Here is a 12,588-nt window from a genome sequence, read left to right as displayed (position 1 = left end):
CCCTCTCTCGCTGTGTCTCTCTCTGTCAAATAAATAAATAAAATCTTAAAAAAAAAAAAAAAGCATATTGGTTTTCTAAATATATTTTGGAATTCAAACACTTCATTTTCAAAGTCCTTTTCTCATAATATAGTGAACAGCAAACCTGGCTCTCAGAAAATCTAGCTTTGTTCTCCCCAAATCTTCCCAAAGCAGAATAGCTTTTCAAACGTTCAGAATTCTGTAAAATATTTTATTTTATTTTATTTTTTTAAAGATTTTATTTATTTATTTGAGAGAGAGAGAATGAGAGAAAGAGAGAGCACATGAGAGGTGCGAGGGTCAGAGGGAGAAGCAGACTCCGTGCTGAGCAGGGAGCCCCATGCGGGAGTCGATCCTGAGACTCCAGGATCATGACCTGAGCCGCAGGCAGTTGCTTAACCAACTGAGCCACACAGGCGCCCCTGTAAAATATTTTAGAAACCCAGTCTTTCTGAAACCGTATAACCTTCCAAATCACTAGAATTGGCGATATTTCCAATCTCAATCTCATTTTTATAAAGTGCCAACTTTTTTTCTTATAGACTGGGAGAAAACAATCTGTAATTATACAATGTGTAAACTTGCCTATGTTTGCTTTTTAATATCATATATCTTATTTCCCAGTGTATTTTTATTGCCTGCAGTATTTGTAGAGTCCTGTGAAGATAAGGACACTGTATTACTTATCATTTGATCCTCATGACTATCCCAGCACTGAAGTATTAGAAGTTCTCAAGAAGTAGTTGTTAATAATTGATAATTTGATAAATGAGCACATAAGGTATCTGGACGATCAGCCTCCGGCACGACACATTCACATTCCTGAGGCACATTTTCCCTTTAAGATCAAGCAGATGCTATATACCCTGTCCCGTGTGTGTGTGTGTGTGTGTGTGTGTGCGAACACACGCGCTATGCACAAAGGAGCACGTACACACACAAACGTTCCAGCCAACTTCACGTGCTTTACAGACCCCTGGAATATCAGACTTCAATCCATTGGACTTCAGTGGACCCCAGGGATAGAATGAATGTTTTGGCCAACCAAGAAACGGTAATTGATCTCATCACGCAGCCCCTATCCTCTCCCTAAGTGCCTTTTTGCAGTTTTACCTTACAGAGGACACATTCTTTCTATGCTGATCTTTCTCCCGGCTCTTTCTTTTTTAGGACCGTTCACCTAGAGCGAAGACTGGAGTTTTGGAGGGTGGATTTCCTAATGGATCTCTGAGGGGCAGTGCTTTGTGTTTACGTGAGTTAGTGTCTGTACTTCTTGTTGTCCTATCACATTCTCAGATGGGGCTCCTTCCATGTCCTCGAGGATCTTCTGTCATTTCAGTCCCAAAGAGATTTACCTGTTCATGATGGGGAAAACAACAACAACAACAACATCCTTGGCTACAGACTTTTAATGTAGGGGATGAACCACTTCCTGACTCATTTCTGCAGATATTCCTGCCCAGGTACCCAAAATACTCTAGACCTAGCACTTGTTATAACTAAATTAGTTTATAATTATCTCTTAAGTGATGAGAGAAATATTAAATGAACAATTAAAAGGGACAAAATGAATGGAATATCAGAGTTGAATCACAGAGCATGGATCCATTGATCCCTGTGGCCATGCATCTGGAGCACGCCTGTGCCTATCCGAACATTCACAGGACAGTTAACACACAGCATATTGTATTCCATGTCTCTCAGTTAACATTCAAAGTTATTTCCTGATCGATAAGCCTTGTCATTATGCTTACAACTTCAAAGAATAGGAAGTGACTAACTGATTAACAGGGACAGAGTATGAAAGGAAAACGGGCCCAGTCTAACTAGGTACAGCGTTTCATGGTGTTGAATGACACATACCCACTCAGTAGATTTTCAGCAACTATTCATGCGTACAGATGTTCAAGTACTGATCTACTGAAGCAGGTTTGCTTCGTACCTTGGTACTTGCGACCAAAGACCACATTCGACGTTTCTCAAAACACCTCATCATCCTACATCTTCATACTATGCGTATATCATAACAAGATGGTTGCCAAAGGACTGAATTCTTGACTCATTCACATACGAAAAAAATCTTTGGGGAGGGTTTTCCCAGTAGGAGTTTTCTGATGAGAATGCTAGGTGAAGTATTTTCCACTTGGACTGTAAAATTGGCATCTCTCTCCTCAGCCTGAGGACTTTCATGTTCAGTAAGGAACAAGGGATCCCTGAAGACTTCCCCTCATTCATTTCACTAGGAGCTTTTTATTCACTGTGAATCCTCTCCCGTCCTGCAAGTGTGTCCCGGAGTGATGGGATAACCGTGATTCCTTCGCCGTGTTTCCTCTACAGCGGTGATGAGGTGTTGTACCCCAAGAGGGCCCCACTCCTAGTCAAGCCCGTCCTGCCTTCCTCACTGTCTCAAGGGATGGCGCCCACTCGTTGCATTTTGTGTAGGCTAAGGCTGCACCTGCAGGTTCTGCCGCCAGGACTATAGTAGGGCCAGGTGTTTTCTCCAGGTGAGCTCCCTGGCGGCTTACAAAGGACCATTTGTGGCTGAGGCTCTATTTCATTGATGACAGACGCAGGGTTTCTGCTCTGCGTGAATCCTCTGGTGGTCATGAAGGTGAGGGCTCCAGTCAGAGCCTGGGCCGCGTGGACTTCAGACATTGGTCGCCCCGCGTGCGTTCTCCGGCGAACATACGCCCGAGAGCCGCATCGAAAGGCCCTTCCATGTTCACTGCACTGAAAGGCTCTCTCACAGTGTGAATACTCCCACGCCATGTCGGGTCATGGCTTTGAACGAATCCTTCCCCACGTAGGCGACAGTCATATCGCTTCTCTCCTGTGTTGGTGCGCCCATGGGGCTGAAGGGATGGATGTTCACTCAGAGCTCTTCCGTGCTGATTCCGGACATAGCGCTTCTCTGTTCGGGACTCCTTCGTGAGGAATCGAAAAGCCCTCTGGCTCAAGTGTCTCCCACATTCGTTATGTTTCTAAGATTCCTCTCCAGTGGGAGGTTTGCGTTGTGTGCAAGGTGAAGGCTCTGGCTGAAATCTTTCCATCCTTTCTACCATTTAGAGGGTCTCTGCCCTATCAGTCCTCTCGTGTCATCGAAGGCTAGCATACTGGACTACAGGCTTTCATGTATACGTTTGGCGACATTTACGTGGTTTCCTTTCACAGAGAAAAGGCTCCTTCTGTGAATGGTGGAGTCAGAGTTTCACATAGCACCTCTCATTCAGTGCCTCCCTCTCTTAGTTTTCCCTGAGGCCAAAGAACGTACAGGAGATTAGATGAGGAGATTGAAGTATTCAAAGGATTATGTCACTGCGGGGGGCGGGGGGTTGTGGGTGGGATATTTCCCCCACGGGTCTCCAGAAGATGTCAGAAAAACCACGGCCTCAAGGACATCTGCGGGTGACGTTACCCTGGTCCTGTTCTCTCACTGGCCAGGCTCTCTTCACACTGACTGACGCCTTGAGCCAGGAGCCCACCTGGACTCGAGACTCTGAGAAATCCTCCTCCTTCCCTGCACATGCCTCCTCCTGGCTTCACATGAGAAATCACGTCTGATCCGTAGGGCTGATAAGCTGTTTGTGGAAAACAATGTACGTGGATTTTGAGTTCTGTGCTAGGACCGTGTGTGATCCTCCACTTTGGGCAGGAGAAGGAACGAGGCGGACATTACAGCACAAGGAAGAGCACCTTGACCTCTGGAAGTACTGACGGTTCTTCCTCAAGGCTGGAGGAACACCGCTCTTGGGCTCAGAGACATTTGGGGGTTGCTTGCTGATGCTCAAGCAGAACCCCCAAACTCTACTTTCAAGGGACAGCGTTTCCTAGGCTTACTGCCGTGTTGCCCAGTCCACCATGGATGCAGTGCCGAGAAGCTGCTAGAAACTGTGGAGCAAAATTCTTCATGTGTGTAACGTACCCATGCACGGAGTGCTCAGCACTGCTCGGGGTGCTAGATACAGAGCAGCGAGAAAGACAGGAAAGTGTGCTCCGGTGGGCTACGTCCTCGTGGGATGACAAAGTAGATAGAAGGAAATAAAGACACGTCTTCTCTTCAGGTAGCTGTAAATGCTCTGTGAGTGGGTAGCAGTCAGGGTAGAGGGCGGAGTGGACGCTGCTCTGAATACTTAGGGAATAAATCGAGGTTGCCAGGGGCACCCGCGGACACAGCTGGCCAACGACGTCCAGCATCCCGGCCCTGTACAGCCTCCCCTGGGACGTGTGTGGCAGGGCCCACTTTTCTTGGGTGAGGTCCACAGCCACCTCCTTGAAGGGCACCGATTCCTAAAACCCGGATGGGCAGTCTGGGTGGGCTTGTCCCCTCCCCAACCATGTCCGGAGGCGACGGTGGAGGCTGACGGCCCCGGGGAAGGCAGCTGTGTGCACCCAAAGCTCAGATCGGGCTTGGGGAGCAGTCACGTGTGCTCTGAGCGGACCGGCCTATGCCTTTCACACGCAGCACGGAGATAGGCACACTCTGAATGCACGACCAGTGTGTTATAAAAAAATGTCCCCTGGAGAGTGGCGTCAAAGACCTCGGATGTCGCAGAACGGAAAGTTAATTCTGACTTCCACGTGAGCAATGATACCTTTTTTTTTTTTTTGCTTGGGACTTCATAAATAAACTCTGCTCTCCCTCCAAGTTTAATTCCCTCTACAAACTACCCACAAGGCAGGTAAAACCCACGGTCTGCCACTTGTCAGCTGTGCCTATGGCAAATCGTCGTCCCTTGCCAACCCCATTCTCATGTGTGAAGTGGCTGAATAACCTCTTGAGGATGTTGAGTGATTAAGTGAGCTCATGGGTAAGGTGCTTCTCATCCGGAAATAAACAGCAAATACATGGCCCGGGTGTATTGTTCGTGAAGATGTCCGAGAAGCTTGGGGCAATGCCAGCGTTCTGCACGACCGAGCAGGTTTTACACGGAAGTGGGGTCAGGAGGTGCTGCCTGTCTCATCTCAGCACAGATCAGGTGTCATCACCAGGTGTGAGGACAGTCAGGTGCAGCTGCCCAATCCGGGCTCCTGGGTGGGCTGTGCTGGAGGACAGTCCTGGCTGGAGCCTTCCTGTAAAAGGAGGTCTCCCATTCCCTCCTAGTTTCTCTGTGACCTCACATGCCTAATTATCCTGCTCTGTCTTAGGGCTTCATGCTGTCTTCCTGCTCACAGAGAAATGGAAGCCTCTCGAGCGCTTCGGTCTCTCCAGTCCTTCAGAAACGGCTACCATGTTCTCAGTTTGACTGCCTGCTAGACTCCTCCTCCATGCACTGCTTACTTCAGGAAACAAGGCTTTCTCTAGACTGCTACCGGTTTCTGAGCAAATGTGAGTCATAAAGGGGACACAGGGGTGCTTTGGACCGAGGATGAAAAGAAGTATTTTGGTTACACGTTTGAAGTTTCCAAAACCTTCAGTTGCATCCTGAGAAAACAAATAGCACGGACCAAAAGTGAACTCGAAACTAGGCACCGCCCCTTTGGGTCCAATCCCATAGAAATGCTTCTTCTCGTTCTCCCGCTCCTCCCCGGATCCTGCACAGCTGATTCAGCTCCCTGCTGCACACCTGCCTCCCCAGCTGGACCAGGAGTGCCCGCTCTTACGCATCTCTCCCACCTGCGCCCATCACGTGCCGGAGCTCACTGCGGTCACGGTTCGGGTTAATGAGTGAATTCCTTCCCCAGCAAGGCCATGGACGATGTGGGAAATATAATGTCTCCTATTCCCTCCTCCCAAACACAGCCTTTGTGGAATCGGGAACACATCAGTATAGGTATTGGGGTGGAGATTACTTCCACATTATTCCCTGACCCTCACAACCTTCACGGAGGTGCTGGATGACAGGGCTGAGTTCAGAGCCTTGGGTGCCTCCCAGATGCACTTAGAAGGCTCAGTTCCTGTGGAGACGCCTTCCCATGCCCGGGAAACAGCAGGGACAGAGCTGGTCCCTAGTCGTGGTGAAGGCGTCGTCAGGAACTCAGCTACCGCCTAATCTCCTCTGTTCGGTCTCAGAGACGGCATGCGCTCCAAGCAGGAGATTCTAGGAAAGATAAGGAAGCCGTAGATTTGAGTCTTGTCTATGGTTCTCAGATCTATCAGTCTCGAACCCCCAAACTTTCACGTGGGAGTGGCCATGCCACCGGGTATGCAGGCCAGAGTGACTCAGGAGAAGCAGGGAGAGCTCTTGTTTCCTAGTCGAAACTAAGAAGGTTTTGGCCTCTGTTGCTCATATGGGTTATGTTAGCGCGCTGAATTTACTTGTAAGGAAGTGAAATTCTTAGTGCTTAGTAAGTTAATTAACTCTTTTTTTTTTTTTTAAGATTTTATTTATTTATTTGACAGAGAAAGACACAGCGAGACAGGGAACACAAGCAGGGGGCAGTGGGAGAGGGAGAAGCAGGCCTCCTGCTGACCAGGGAGCCCGATGTGGGGCTCGGTCCCAGGATCCTGGGATCGTGACCTGAGCCGAAGGCAGATGCTTAGCGACTGAGCCACCCAGGCACCCAAGTTAATTAACTATATCTTCAAAGTTCTTATTCAGTTTATCGCCTGACCTCAACTACTTGGAGCATCTGAGTCACGTCACATAGGAGTCATGTCACACGGTCTCTCCGTGACCAAGGAAAGCACTCTGGAATTTATTACATTTAGTCATTTTTATCTCGATGCACTATCATTACTTCTTCAGCATGCACACGAGACCTGTCAAGTGTCACAGCGTCCAGAACCTAGCCGGCCGCCAACCCCACTGATGCAGGTCTCATGTCTTAGCTCCTCCACAGGGTAGGTTTGGACAATATGAGTCCCCTTAATGACAGCAGTGAACCCGTTTTTAACGTAGGAGGCTGAAGGCCAGGTTTAGCACTCTTGGGTCGGCATGAGGCAAAATAAATCCACTTCTAAATTTGCAGAACCATTGCCTCAAAGAAAATGTCGGGCTTTTTCTAAAGGTCACATAAAAAAGCTGCACAGACCCCCTTAGCCAGAAATCCTACTGCCATGGAAGGAAGCTACTAGGAAACTGCTTAGAGCCTTTAAGGAACGTGGCCTGTGATTACAGAAGGAAAAGACACTGGAAAGCAAGAACACTTCTTGAGTGGGAAGGGCTGATGCAAAGACACCAAACGTTGTCCAGGTGGAAGGCAGCCATCCAACACTCAGTATCCCTGCCCCTGTGTTGTTGGGATTATTCTTATTGTGCTTTATCAATTACAAGTTCAGTTCAGGTTGAGTAACTCTGAAACCCCCAGATAGCTCCCACTTGACATTACTGACACACTGTACGTGTGTTCTGCGGGAACCCCTTCCTTCCAAGAATGCCTAGAGACTCCAGCCTGTCCGCGTCTGTCTGCTGTCCCATCACTCCCCCACCCTGGCACGTGGCCTCCCTACTTGCCCCTGCATGCAATTGTTCCTGATAGAATCGCTTTTTAGGCAGGGAAATCATTACTGTCAGTCACCACCTCCATATCAATGTGTTCTCACCCGCAATTGGATTTTCACGTTTCTTTTTTTTTTTTTTTAAAGATTTTATTTATTTATTTGAGAGAGAGAATGAGATAGAGAGAGCATGAGAGGGGGTAGGTTCAGAGGGAGAAGCAGACTCCCTGCTGAGCAGGGAGCCCGATGAGGGTCTCGATCCAGGGACTCCAGGATCATGACCTGAGCCGAAGGCAGTCGCTTAACCAACTGAGCCACCCAGGCGCCCAACACGCATGTTTTTTATCCATCTTTCATCGTCTGCTATGGTCTGGTTTCTGCCCCCATGGTTCCGATGAAACCACTTGCGTAAGTTTATTAATGGCCTCTACTCTCCTCTCCCATGACATCTTTTCCATTCTCTTCCATGACTCTGCGGCATAAGCTACTATTGATGTCCTTGTGGCCATGACATTCTCTCCTTCTTTATGGGAACTCTAGTATTGCCTTCCTGTTTCTCTGCTACTTGCTGAGCCTGAATGTGGCTCTCTCCAGAACGCCCCAGCAGGCTCAGAGCAGGCTCACTCACTCAGTCTTGCCTTTAGAGTTCTAACCTCTCAGGTCAACCATAAATCCCGGGCACCAACTGCCAAGTACTTATCTCCGACCCTGCCTTCGGCCTCCCCATGTGGGCTCTATAGCATCTTCACCTGATTGATCACCGTGGATAAAACTACATTTCTTTCTCTCCTTCTCTCCCAGTTACTTCAAACTCTCCTATGGATGCCTTCTCTGTCCTCAGCACCCAGGCTCAATGGTTCAGAATCATCCATAATCCATTTCTTTATACTCAAGAAATTACCTGGTCATGTGGTCCAGCTCCCACTGGAATGGGTTGAGGAATGATCGAGGGGAAAACGGACACAGCAAGTGTGGACAAGGTAAGGCGGTGATGGGCAGTGGCTGGGAAGAAGAGCAGATCCTAGGAGGTCTCTGAAGGCAGAAGAGGTTGGAGAACATATCAAAACACAGATGGGGAAAGATCTGTTAGAGGAGAGATTAAAGCTTAAAAGAAAGAGAAAGGATCTTTGCTGGGTTTTCAGAAGGATTCAGCAACATGATGTCTTACTGGCAGCATCTTATCAAATGCTCTTGCAGTTAGAAATACTCCAGGTTAACAAAGCCCTTGGAAATTTTTCCTGTAGATTTCCCACCGGTTGAATGACATGCACGAAGCTTATACACGGCACTATTGTTTGTAATATCAAGACATCATTGAATATTAGTGTTTATTCTGATGCGAATTGGTAAACTGAATTACATTGCATTCATTTAGTGGACGGATGTGCAGCCTTAGAAAAGAATAGAGCAACTATGTCCTGATAGAGGATAATTTCTAAGATATTATCAAATGAATAAAAGCAAGGTATCACAAAACACTATGCCTGCCATACTATGACCTGTGTTTTTAAACGGGGAGGGGTGGGTGAAGGAAAAATATATATTAAGATTCGCCTGCATATACCTACAGAGACTCTGGAAAGACCTGGAAAAGCAACCACGGTGGCTCACTGCGGAGGGCAAAGAGGGGCAGTTGTGGGAGGCCTCTCACCATATGTATTTGTATATTTTTAGGTTCTTGGACCAGATACATATATGACAAATTCCTCAGAAATTTCAAGAAATTGAATTTTTTAAAGCCTCCACAGATTAAAATACATATAGTGCTATTTCTACCAATTGAGTGGAAGTCAACTTTGTAATACCAGGGAGATTGTTTGGTTTCTCTAAAATGTCTATTTATGAGTCTCTTCCGGTGGCCTTGGCTTATTTTCTTTCACTTTGGAGGGAATATTTCTAATTCCTAATTCTTCGTGTTCTTTTTCGCAGAGAACACCTGTCATTGCTAATTTCATTAGTTGAGCCAAAGCCAATTTTCTTACATTTCTTTCCCTTTTTCCCCCATCCAAAAGTTCTTTACCTTCACTGTCAGGTTAGATGGTATTTAAGCCATTTATATAGATGGGAGGAGAATTATTTGCATTCAGTACTTGGATTCTTACTCTAGCATATTGGTAACACTAGTAAAATATATGAAATCCTTGACTTTATGATAAGAATTGTTAATTCAGGGGCGCCTGGGTGGCTCAGTCGGTAGGCAGCTGCTTTTGCCTCAGGTCATGATCCCAGGGTCCTGGGATCGAGCCCCACATTGGGCTCCCTGCTCAGCGGGAAGTCTGCTTCTCCTTCTCCCTGTGCCCCTCCTCCCTCCTCGTGTGTGCGCGCGCGCTCTCTCTATCAAATAAATAAATAAAATCTTTTTTTTTTTTTTAAAGAATTATTACATTCAGGGGACCCTGTCTTGAGACCAAAAACCAGCAACCACATTGATGCTGAGGAGCTATGACAGGTGAACACCACTTTCTGTGTTAGGAGAGAGGAGAGCTGTCTTCAGCTATTTAAAAGGCTTTCTGAGAACATAGTAGAGCTAGGACCAGCGGACAGACTTTCTAGTAGTCACCTCCCAGGGAAGCATGAGAAAGAACTCCTGAGTATTTCCAGTGCTCCCCAAGAAGGTGATGGTCTGAAGTGATGGCCAAGGCCAAGGCCACCTGTAGACCAGAAGAGATGACGGTTGCATCTGTGTGTCTGCACGAGTCGATCTGGCATTCAGACAATGAAGTTTTAACCCAATAGTGGATGGTCTCAGCTTTCAGGATATGACATTTTTTAACATCAATCCTTTTTTTTTCTCTCAATTTCTCAAACCCAGAATAGGTACTTGCATGAGACCCATTCTCTTTAAATTCCATTCTCTCTATCTTTGTGGCTTTTCAATAACTACCTTTCTGTATTTTTTTAGCAAGATAAGTAAGAGGGCGATTTCCTTGTCAGACTTTGAAGGAAAACAAATGCCTTTAAAAGTAGACTTTCTGGGGTGCCTGGGTGGCTCAGTCGTTAAGCGTCTGCCTTCGGCTCAGGTCATGGTCCCAGGGTCCTGGGATCGAGCCCTGCATCGGGCTCCCTGCTCAGCGGGAAGCCTACTTCTCCCTCTGCCACTCCCCCTGCTTGTGTTCCCTCTCTCGCTGTGTCTTTCTCTGTCAAATAAATAAATAAAATCTTTAAAAAAATAAATAAAAGTAGACTTTCTAAAGGTTCTATTTTTTATTTTTTATTTATTTTTAATTTTTAAAATTTTTAAAAAGATTTTATTTATTTGACAGAGAGACACAGGCAGAGAGGGAACACAAGCAGGGGGAGTGGCAGAGGGAGAAGTAGGCTTCCTGCCGAGCAGGGATCCCGATGCGGGGCTGGATCCCAGGACCCTGGGACCATGACCAGAGCCGAAGGCAGACGCTTAACGACTGAGCCACCCAGGTGCCCCAATGTTGTATTTTCTTAATGGTCTTGCATCAGGACATTAAATCCTGGGTTTGTAATGAGCATTGTACCTAATTCAGAGGCAACGCTGGGGAGTGAATTGGTAGTAGGACAGCACAGACCACTGGGATTTGCAACTCTTGGCAGGTGCACCTCTGTTTATAGATGTGTTAACAGCCAGTGGAACAACCAACATGCAGACATCAGTTCCAAGAGTGACTGGTGAAAAGGAAATTTTTTGACAACGGAAGAGACCGGCCTTTTGACAAGCAGTTACTGTTTCCTTGCGAGGCACATAGAAAGTGCCTGCAGATAATAGAGGTGTTGTAGGCGGGAAGCAGTATGGCTTCACCTACATCCTGTTATCAGCAAAACAACAAAACCATCAGAGGTGAGAGACATTTGGGGGGCTGATTTGTCCACTCCCTTGTTTTCCAGGACTGCCTTGCTGATCGGCACTCTTTCTGCTCTTTCTAAGTCTCTTTCCCGACCTGGCTCCCAATGCCCACCAGGAGAAAAGAAGCAAAGCGAAGTTGGCAATTTCGCTCTGTATAACACTTAAGACTGCAGTGAAGTTGGGACAGTACACATGTGCTGAGTGTCCATCCTCACTGTCGTGGACGTTTATTCTTTGAGCCGTAATCAAATACTATCATTACTGGGGCGCCTGGGTGGCTCAGTTGGTTAAGTGTCTGCCTTCAGCTCAGGTCATGATCTCGGGGGTCCTGGGATCGAACCCCCTGTTGGGCTCCCTGCTCAGTGGGGAGTCTACCTCCCCACCCCCCACCCTCACACCCCCAGCACCCCCTACCCGCTCATGTGCATGTGGGTGCGCACTCTCTCAATAAATAAATAAAATTAAAAAGAAATACTATCATTATTAATCTTATTCCTCAAATTATGCCATTTTTGGCCATTGGAAGTTCTATTTTTTTAAAAAATAGAAGTAGGGAAAAAAACGTATCAGAGTTTAATGTGCCATGATTATGTAAAATGTTAACAGTAAGGGACCCTAGATGAATGGTGTGCTGAAACGCTCTGAGTACAGACATAAATATATGATTAGGTATTGTTCTGTCAAACTTGTTTCAGTTTTATATGCATGTGTATGTATTTCTACTTGTGGGGTGCAGTCAAAAAGTATATTAAGAAACCCAAACCCAACTCTCTTAATCTTCCAGACAGTTCTCTGAGGCAGTTATTATGATCCCCATTTTACAGATAAGAGAACTATGGCGGAATGAGATTAAATACCTTGCTTAAATTCACACGGTTAGATTCTTCTAGAACGGGGGTTGGCAAACTTTTGTGTAAAAGGCCAGACAGTCAACATGTTAGGCTCCCTGGGCCACCTGGTTTCTGTTGCAAATATTCAACTCTGCTGTTGTAACATGGGCTGCTGTAGACGATATGTAAGTGAATAAGCATGAGTTACAATAGATCTTATTATATAATATATATTACAATAGACCTTAATATATAATACATTTTAATATATAATACAATCGATCTTAATATATTAGACTAAATATATACTTCATATATTAGACTAAAATTTGAATTTCATGTGAGTTTTGTGTGTCATGAAATATCCTTGTCTTTTTTTTTTTTTTTTTTTGCCATTTCAGAATGGCTACCATGCTTAGCTAGTGAGTTGTAGTAAAACAGGAGGTGGGCTGGACTTGGCTCATGAGTTGTAGTTTGCTGACCCCTGTTCTGGAATTCAGGCCTTCCTAGATTCGCTTAGAACTCAAGACTTAACCACTGAC

The 12,588-nt window shown here is 46.2% G+C and overlaps 1 long non-coding RNA gene across 1 annotated transcript; it reads right to left on the bottom strand.

Annotated features, from left to right (window-relative positions):
* Positions 1-1,414: 1,414 nt before the first annotated feature.
* On the bottom strand, positions 1,415-12,197 carry LOC144381188 (uncharacterized). The gene is made up of 3 exons (XR_013446051.1): positions 12,074-12,197; positions 8,301-8,431; positions 1,415-6,059 (listed from the first exon to the last, which is right to left on the bottom strand). It is a non-coding gene; the product is annotated as an uncharacterized LOC144381188 (long non-coding RNA).
* Between the last annotated feature and the right edge of the window lie 391 nt (positions 12,198-12,588).

This window comes from Halichoerus grypus, chromosome 2, assembly GCF_964656455.1.
Source record: "Halichoerus grypus chromosome 2, mHalGry1.hap1.1, whole genome shotgun sequence".
Classification (NCBI taxonomy): Eukaryota; Metazoa; Chordata; class Mammalia; order Carnivora; family Phocidae; genus Halichoerus; species Halichoerus grypus.
This window is presented reverse-complemented; position numbering and strand designations above follow the sequence as displayed.